Genomic DNA, 7574 nt, shown 5'->3' with positions numbered 1-7574 from the left:
TGAGGCTGGCCTGAAGGAGCTGGGGGTGTGCAGCCTGGAGAGGAGAAGGCTCCAGGCAGACCTTAGAGCTTCCAGTACCTGAAGGCATCCTGCAGGAAGGCTGCAGTAGGACTTTTGCTGAGGGTGTCTAGAGACAGACCAAGGGGGAATGGTTTGAATCTGAGGTAGAGCAGGGTCAGACTGGAGCTGAGGAAGAAGTTCTTCAGTAGGAGGGTGGTGAGAGCCTGGCACAGGCTGCCCAGGGAGGTTGTGGCTGCCTCCTCCCTGGAGGTGTTGAAGGCCAGGCTGGATGAGGCCTTGAGCAGCCTGGGCTAGTTGAGAGGTGTCCCTGCCCGTGGCAGGGGGGTTGGAGCAGATGATCTCTGAGGTCCCTTCTTGAGCTGTTCTATGATCAGGGAACTTGGAAATGCTCTGTGGGTGTCTGCTGTTGTAAGGCACATTTTATGTCTTTTGCATCCACATCAGAGCTGCAATTTCCATGGTGTGCCATGGTATGAACACAAAGGACACAGCTGGAGGTGAGGGGATGATGGTCATGCAAAAAGTCACCTGAGAATGCCAGGAGCCTTACCTTGTATGGGATGGTGGGGTGGTGGAAAAGAACTTTTCCTCCAGCCTTCCTCTGCCCTTGCCTATTTGCAGTACCCACCAGCAAACCTCACTGGTCTGGAAGCAGTGGGGGTGAGCTGCCAGCTGCAGTTTCTCATCCCATGGATGTGAAGATCTGTTTCTCACCTGGGCTCGCCTGAAGCCCCCAGAACACTAATTCCTGGGCTAACTGCAAAAGGCTTTTCCAAGAGCAGAGCCCACCAAAGCACTGTCAGCAGGGCATGAACACAAATCCAGGTCAGCCTGGTCTTCCAGCCACTTTTAGTGACAGTCTCTAGCGCTGGGAAGTAAAACTGCCTGCAAAGAGCAGGTCCTGAGCACACTGGTGGTGATTCTTGCTTTCAGTTTTGAGCACAAGAGGCTGCTTTGCTGGGAGGAAGTGAACTCCACACACTTCAGAATGCAGAATCCAAACTCTGAATCAATCGTTTCAACTAAACGACAGAACATCTTTGTATCATTCAATGGTGAGAAAATCAGCCTTGTTTGTATCTCTTTCCCATCCTTTCTGCCCTGGGCACTTCCTGCTGAGTATTAGCTACTCAGCCATTACTTTGTTTTCAGGCACTAAAAGCACTTGGAGCTATTGTGAAAGAAGGGAGTAGGCAGAGTTGCTTCCCTGTGGTGTGGCAGTAGGAAAGCCCTGAACTTGCTACTCTGCTGTTTAGGACGGCAGACTTTTTTCCTTGGGGCTACATAATAAGGTTGGAAGATGTTAAGTGGGCAGCTATAGATCAGCTTCAATGACTTGGAACTGTGCAGCCTGACTCTGGCCCTGACACTGTCACCACCCTGAAGGCTCACACTGCAGAAGCCAGAAAATGCATTTTCTTGTCCCCATCTTCTCTTTAATGTCTGCAGCCATCATCTGGAGGAGGGGATCCAGGCACCCTCAGTCAGTTTGCAGATGGAAAGTCTAATCCTTGGAGCTGTGTGTCCATCACCAGTCTGGTTGGGCTGGATGGTTATAGAGGCACAGAATGGGTTGGGTTGGAAGGGACCTTGAAGGGACCTTGAAGATCATCCAGTTCCAACCGCCTGCTATGGGCAGGGACACCTCCCACCGGCCCAGGTTGCCAGTGCTGGGAACTGGCAGCCAGCCTCACCTCCTTTGGCTGGCAGAAAGCTCTGCCAAGGCTTCTCCAGCTCACTGCTCACCTTTCAGTCAGGCATTAGAAGATCACAGGGGAAGCAACTGGAAGCAGAGCAGCACACATGTTCGTGTGTGCTGTGCTAGACCAGCCCCCCCTTCACCACAGCAAAACATCTCTGAAGGGCTTCCAGTCTTCAGTGGAGAGGATCCAAAATGGGCAGCCCTAAGCCCAGTCTCTGCTTCTCTCTAGGGGAAAGTGTAAGGAAAAATTCTCTACTTAGAAGTTCCTGTTCACAATGGAGACAGAGGAGTTTAGTAAGGCTTTACTCAAAGGGAGAGTCCACATGTGCCCCTTCACATGCAACACCCTCTGCTTCACACATCATGTGCTCACTTAAATTAGGTTCTTCACAGCTCTGGGTGGAGAAGTTAATATTTAGTAGTCTGTGCCCTGGTCTGAAAGTTCAAGAGTTCAGGCTGTGTTCAGCATCATGTCAGCCTCTGACAGACTCCTGCTGATCTACCGTGATTTGTAAGACAAAGGTGTCTTGCAGAGGACCCTTTGTTGTTTCTGCACACAGTTAAGAGGAACTGTCTGGTTCCTCCCTTCCTCTTCCAACCCCCCTCAACAATCCTTCCTTTGTGAAGACACTGGTTACTTTTAATCCCATCAAAAGTAAGAATCATCCTCTCATGTCAAGTCAGTGCCTGTATTCATCATCTGCAGGAGGGGATCCAGGCATCCTCAGTCAGTCTGCAGATGGCACCGAGCTGGGAGGCAGTGTGGAGCTGCTGGAGGGCAGGAAGGCTCTGCAGAGGGACCTGCACAGGCTGCATCCATGGGCTGAGGCCATGGGATGAGATCCAACAAGGCCAAGGGCTGGGTCCTGCCCTTGGGCCACAACAACCCCAGGAAGGCTGCAGGCTTGGGGCAGAGTGGCTGCAAAGTGCCCAGCAGAGAAAGCCCTGGGGGTGTTGGTGGGCAGCTGGCTGGAGAGGAGCCAGGGGGTGCCCAGGTGGGCAAGGAGGCCACCAGCAGCCTGGCCTGGACCAGCAGTGGTGTGGGCAGCAGGAGCAGGGCAGGGATTGTCCTCCTGCACTCAGCACTGGGGAGGCCACACCTGCAGTGCTGGGCTCAGTTCTGGGCCCTCAGTGCAAGAAGGACATTGAGGGGCTGGAGAGGGTCCAGAGAAGGGCAAGGAAGCTGGGGAAGGGTCTGGAGAAGAGGGCTGGGGAGGAGCAGCTGAGGGAGCTGGGGGTGTTTAGTGTGGAGGAGGCTGAGGGGAGACCTCCTTGCTCTCCACAGCTCCCTGAGAGGAGGCTGGAGCCAGGTGGGGGTTGGGCTCTGCTCCCTTGGAACAGGTGGAAAGAGGAAATGGCCTCAAGTTGCCTCTGAGGATGTTTAGGTTGGAGGTTAGAAGAAACCTCTTGCCTGAAAGGGTTCTCAGAGCCTGGCAGAGGCTGTCCAGGGAGGTGGTTGGATGCCCATCCCTGGAGGTGTGCATCCCTCTCAAAGAGGCAGAGGAGAACCCTTTCAGGCAACAAGTTTCTTCTAATAACCAACCTGAACCTCCCCTGGCACAACTTGAGGCCGTTTTTTCTCCTCCTGTCACTTGTTCCTAGGGAGCAGAGCCCAACCCCCACCCGGCTCCAGCCTCCTCTCAGGGAGCTGCGGAGAGCAATGAGGTCTCCCCTCAGCTTCCTCTGCTCCAGCTGAACACCGGACCCCGCGGGGCGGCCCTGGCCCCGCGCAGCCGCTCTGCCCTGCTGCGGCGGCGCCTCGGCGGCCGCTGTGTGCCCGGAGCCTCGGCGTGGCCTCCGCCAGGCCTCCCCCGCGCCGCAGCGCCGTGCCCGCCGCCGGGACGGCTGTGCCCGCCGCCGAGACGGCTGTGCCCGCCGCCGGGACGGCTGTGCCTGCCGCCGGGACGGCTGTGCCCGCCGCCGGGACGGCTCTGCCCGCCGCCGGGACGGCTCTGCCTGCCGCCGGGACGGCTGTGCCCGCCGCCGGGACGGCTGTGCCCGCCGCCGGGACGGCTCTGCCCGCCGCCGGGACGGCTCTGCCTGCCGCCGGGACGGCTGTGCCCGCCGCCGGGACGGCTCTGCCTGCCGCCGGGACGGCTCTGCCTTCTTGGGCTCCCCCTGCGCCGCCGTGGCGGCCGGCGGCCCGCGGCCGGGAGCGCGGCAGCAGGTGGAGGGCCTGAGGGCAGCTGCCGGGGCACGGCCCGGGCGCGCCTGTGGCTTTCCCTTTCCCCTTCCCCACCACCAGCTGTTCTGCTTTGCTTCCCAGGAAGTGGCGGCGGAGCGCCGGGGGCAGCCGTGGGGAGGATGTAGTGGGGTCTGGTGTGGGGGAAGCCGTGGGGAGGATGTAGTGGGGTCTGGTGTGGGGGAAGCCGTGGGGAGGATGTAGTGGGGTCTGGTGTGGGGGGAAGCCGTGGGGAGGATGTAGTGGGGTCTGGAGTGGGGGGAAGCCGTGGGGAGGATGTAGTGGGGTCTGGTGTGGGGGAAGCCGTGGGGAGGATGTAGTGGGGTCTGGTGTGGGGGCAGCCGTGGGGAGGATGTAGTGGGGTCTGGTGTGGGGGAAGCCGTGGGGAGGATGTAGTGGGGTCTGGTGTGGGGGAAGCTGTGGGGAGGATATAGTGGGGTCTGGTGTGGGGGAAGCAGTGGGGAGGATGTAGTGGGGTCTGGTGTGGGGGGAAGCCGTGGGGAGGATGTAGTGAGGTCTGGTGTGGGGGAAGCCGTGGGGAGGATGTAGTGGGGTCTGGTGTGGGGGAAGCTGTGGGGAGGATGTAGTGGGGTCTGGTGTGGGGGAAGCAGTGGGGAGGATGTAGTGGGGTCTGGTGTGGGGGGAAGTCATGGAGAGGCTGGGGGATGCCTCTTTGCTGCCAGGGGAGCAGGTGTGGGAATAACAAAGCATCTCTGCTTGCAGGAAAGGAGGAAAGGAACGAGACCGGGTGGAAGAGAACCCTCTCTGCTGTGTCCCCCAGAGCAGGCAGTAAGGTCAGTGCCTGGGACCCAGCACCGTGCCCCATGCACGCCTGCTGTGCTCGTTTGGGCAGTCCCTGGCACCAGCACAGTGCCACCAGTCGCTGGTGGCCCAGAGGAACATCCAGTTTCACCCTAAAAACCAAGGATGTTTGTCCTGGTTGTTCACTGCACATAGTGATGTGATGACAGAGAGTAGGAAACAGGCTTTGGGTTTGCTCCACGGGCTGAGAACCCATTTCCTGCTGGAGGTTATCAAAGCACTGCCTGACAGACCTGCTGGGGGAATACCTGCTCCTCTGTGAGAGGCAGGGGAGGAGGCCAGCTGGAGTCCTCCGCTCTGCTCTGGCTGTTTTGAATGAGCCCACCTGGCAGCTGCTTGTAAAGAAAGCCTTGGCTTTATGTCTGGAGCCTGTTTCCAGGAGGCCCCTGTTGCTCTCCAAAGGTTTGAAGGCATTGCTTGGCTGTTTCTGATCCCTGGAAAAGCTTTCCTGTGTCCCAGACCTGCCAGGGGCAGCGGCATCCCTGCTGGCTGGCTGTTGACATCCGCTGGCGTGCTTTGGAAGGTCAGGCTGGCCACAAGCCCTGTCAGCTGATGTGAGTCACCTCACTGACCTGTTTGCTTCATTCCAGGCAGCTGGGAGTGACAAACCATGGAGGAAGGTGAGGATCCTGAAGCAATAACAGACTGTTGGCCCCCAGGCTGTCTCCAAGGAGACTGCTCCCACGCCAGTGCTGCTCCCAGGTATGGCACAACCCGGAAGGCCTAGGGCTGAGCTGAGGTCTTGCTTATCCTCACAAACAAGGCTCATCATCGGGTTTGGGAGCAGGACTGCTGGACACCTTGACTTAGGAGGACTAAAACCAGATCATAGAACCATAGAATGGTCTGAGTTGGAAGGGATCTCCAAAGATCATCCAGTCCAACCTCCTGCACTCAGCAGGGACATCCTCCACTAGATCAGGTTGCCCAGAGCCCTGTCCAGCCTCACCTTGAGTATCCCCAGGGATAGGGCCCCAACCTCCTCCCTGGGCACCCTCACAGTGCAGAACATGTTCCTCACATCCAGTCTAAATCTGCTCTTCTCTCGTTTCAAATCATTGTCTCTGGTCCTGTCTCTGCAGGCCTTTGGGAGCAGTCCCTCTGCAGCCTTCTTGTAGCCCCTTCAGGTACTGGCAGGCTGCTCTTTGGTCTGCCTGGAGCCTTCCCTTCTCCAGGCTGAACAACCCCCAGCTCCCTCAACCTGTCTCCACAGCATCACAGGCTGCACATGTTGTTAGCCCTGGCATGGCAACACCAGGAAGGAGGTCAGTACAGGCAGCTGGCAAAGACAGCCAGGATCCCAGAAGCCAGTGAGCATCCTTAAGGTGCTGTGGTGCCACACCCTCCCAACTGCCCTTGGAGGGATGGGATAGGGTTGGTTGTGGTTTTGGTGTGGGAGCAGGGACTGAAAGAGGCAGTTTTGTTCTCTAAAACCATACTTGAGGAAGGTTCCCTACCCTCAGGGCTCCTTAGGCACAGCTCAGCTGTCATTGCAACGTGAAGAGCCACGGAGGAGCAGGGACAGCTGAGGGCCAGAGGGTTGTGTACTTTGTTTGGTCTCTAACCTTCTACTCTGTGCTTCCTGGAAGCTTGCTGTAAATGCACCGACCTTGCCTGTCACAGCCAGCACCTCCACTCTGTTGCTTAACCAGTTGGCCTCCTGCAAAGGTCAGAGGTGCATCTGGCCTGCAAGGTTACCCAGCACAGAAGCACCCAAGGAGTGGTGGGGTTTAATTAAAAAATAGAAGTCTGCCTGGGGGCATTTATTCATTTTTCAGTACCAATCCCTTCTAGAGGTTTCTTTGGCCCCTCTGGCTGTACCATTCCTCAGTTCCCCCTAGATCAGAGTGTGTTGCCTTCGTGCTTTTCTAGAAGAGGAAATAAATGTGAGCCTGCAGGGTCCCAAGCCATTGCTTGGCTGCTAGATCTACTTCCTGTCTCTTCACTCTTTAGCAAAACAGCAGAGGATTCACCATCTAAAGGAGAGCAGGTTTAGGGTAGAGGTTAGGAAGAACTTCTTCACTATGAGGCTGGTGAGACACTGGCACAGGTTGCCCAGGGAGGCTGTGGCTGCCTGCTCCCTGGAGGTGTTCAAGGCCAGGCTGGATGAGGCCTTGAGCAAGCTGGGCTGGTGGGAGGTGTCCCTGCCCATGGCAGGGGGTTGGGACTGGATGATGTTTGAGGTCCCTTCCAACCCAAGCCATCCTATCAGTGGATGAATGCTAGAGCAGCTCCTCTCGGCAGAGCAAAAATGCCAGAGCATTTCTGTTGACTTAATGCTTGGATTTTCATGCTCTAAACATCCAGCTCAGTTGTGTTTCTGTCTCTGCAGCAGGACTGTGGAGGGAGAAGAGATGTCCCCAAGCCATCACTCAGAGGAGAGCAGCATGTTGGACCTACCCTCTGCTGGTGACCTGGTGGAGCACTTCCTGCCTCCACACGGCTCTGAGAGCAGCGAGGAGCTTTTTGGTTCTGTGGATACTTTGCCCTCTCTGCCCACAGGTAAGAGCTTCTGCTTCATCTGCTGTGTCTTCAGGCAGTGCATTAGCTCTTTAGACAGTGGGGCAGAAGAATCTCCCCAGACCTGCTGGCCACTCTTTGTTTGACTTATGGGGGAGGACAAAATCTGATGAGCAACTAATGTGTGGAGATGGTTTGTAAAGGCATCTGAGCAGGTGAAACATCACTGGTGACATTTCTCACTGTTTGGAGTCCTGAGTAGTGTAAAAGCAGAGTTTGGCTTCTCTTCTTCCCTTGGCACAGGGGGGGTTTACTCCAGCCTAGTTCCAAGAATTAAGCTAGGAATTCAAAGGATGGCTTCCTTTCAGGGGGAGTTCCACTCTTTGG

General features: G+C 56.9%; 1 long non-coding RNA gene across 1 annotated transcript; it reads left to right on the top strand.

Moving 5' to 3' along the window:
- The first annotated feature begins 4602 nt into the window (after nucleotides 1-4602).
- LOC128899086 (uncharacterized) lies at nucleotides 4603-7229 on the top strand. The gene is made up of 3 exons (XR_008463048.1): nucleotides 4603-4699; nucleotides 5318-5429; nucleotides 7060-7229. It is a non-coding gene; the product is annotated as an uncharacterized LOC128899086 (long non-coding RNA).
- The last annotated feature ends 345 nt before the right edge of the window (nucleotides 7230-7574 follow it).

This window comes from Dryobates pubescens, chromosome 39 (assembly GCF_014839835.1).
Source record: "Dryobates pubescens isolate bDryPub1 chromosome 39, bDryPub1.pri, whole genome shotgun sequence".
Lineage (NCBI taxonomy): Eukaryota > Metazoa > Chordata > Aves > Piciformes > Picidae > Dryobates > Dryobates pubescens.
Note: the sequence above shows the minus strand (reverse complement) of the source record. Positions and strands in the feature narration are given on the sequence as shown.